This window comes from Aulostomus chinensis, chromosome 1, assembly GCF_037954235.1.
Source record: "Aulostomus chinensis isolate RoL2024-O1b breed Wild chromosome 1, RoL_Achi_v1.0, whole genome shotgun sequence".
NCBI classification, from domain to species: Eukaryota; Metazoa; Chordata; class Actinopteri; order Syngnathiformes; family Aulostomidae; genus Aulostomus; species Aulostomus chinensis.
Genome location: NC_141320.1, coordinates 14,926,601 through 14,928,322, shown reverse-complemented (window position 1 = coordinate 14,928,322; position 1,722 = coordinate 14,926,601).

Genomic DNA, 1,722 nt, shown 5'->3' with positions numbered 1-1,722 from the left:
GTGACCTTTGACCTGTGAGGGGTTGTTGGCCAATCAGCACACTTTGCTGTCTTCAGTCCTTCTCAGATATCAACAAATGAAGCTGGTTGAACAGACAGCAATCATCATCACTCAGAGACATCACCTGGAGAGGAAGACTGCTCCGAGTTCTGACAATGACAGTGAAGAGGCAAGGAGAGCTGGACAACCACAGACAGTGAAACATTCGGAACATCATGTTGATACACGTGTGTGTGTGTGTGTGTGTGTGTGTGTGTGTGTGTGTGTGTGTGTGTGTTTACATGTAGACTTTCTCTTGTGACAGCTGATTTGGTTTGGAATCCATCTTAGTCAGGAAATTTGGAGAAAATTCTATCATGTCGTTGTCGTTATTTTGATTTACAACACTGCAAATAAAATCATCTCCCCTCCAAAAACCCTCCTCTTCAACTTTGTACTCAAGTTGTCTCCTCATCAGGCACCACAGGATCCAGCAGGTTCAGTTAAAACAGTCATTAGAGATTGAAAAAATGTCCATCAAACACAAAATAAGGCTTCAAATAGGTTTCCAATTTTATTTGATGTTGACACATTTTGTCCATTTAATATCAAGACTGCTCCCAGATCAGCTCCATGACCTCATCCCTGCACCAGAGTACCGCCCAAGTTCATCAAGGATGGCCAACATGAGCAGGTCTAGATTCACCTCCATCTTTGGAGGCTGTTGAATTTCCTCCTGAGGACCGTCAGGCTGTTTCCTTACTTTGCTGTGACCCAACAGCAGACAGCAACAAGGACTGTGGTGCACTTGGTCATTGGATGCACTGAAGTCACGTGACTGAAGTCATCCAGTCATGTCAGTGATGTCACTCTGCAGGACTGTCACTGCCGTCTCATTCTAGAAAAGAATCCAGACTCCACCTGTGGCTCCATGATAACTGATGGACCTCTGGTTGGAGGCTGGACGATGATGTTTGGTCTGGGGGGATTAAGATGGTGGGGCTGTTTCAGTTCTAGTGCTGAAGGCTTTCACCATGACAGTCAGACTCTCCTCTGTCCTTCATGGTCCCTCAAATGTGCAGTGTGGACCTCACACACTGAATTTAGCCTGAAAACTCTTCGTGAACAGCAGGAGACGCAGAGTCTCTGTGGCGCTCGGCTGTTAACAGAGAGGCTGGTGGTTGGAGCCCCCCAGGGACCAGGACCAGGCTCTACTGGTGCTGAAGACTCTGTTGATCAGCTGCTGAGTTGCTACTTGATGTCAACATTGGTCTGTTTCATCCTGAGTAGTTTGATCCTAGCAGAGTCGCTGCATCGATGATCTGAATGTGGACGGACAGATTGACCCTCCACAGCAGACGCCTGTCACAGATCTCTGGATGAGACACTTTGAGGTAAAGCCAGGTTCTGCCAGTCCCACTCACATGTTTCAATCACATGTTCAGAGATGGGTTTGTTGTTCCTGAATCCATTTCTTATTTTCTGATCACCTTGTGGATTGTTCATCATTCTCCTCATCACCATACTTTAGGTTGCAGTACGAACACCTGAGTTAGTCTGGGGTTGCAGGAATCATACAGCATCCAAATAATAGCAGGCTGAAACATTTATTTAAAAGAGTTTAACATGGTTACACACACACACACACACACGTTTCCAGTCATGTCATTGTGGGTTCATTTCATCAAGGCTCACAAACGGGGGAGCGTAACTTCACACACTCGTACGTTTCAGGTCTGACCT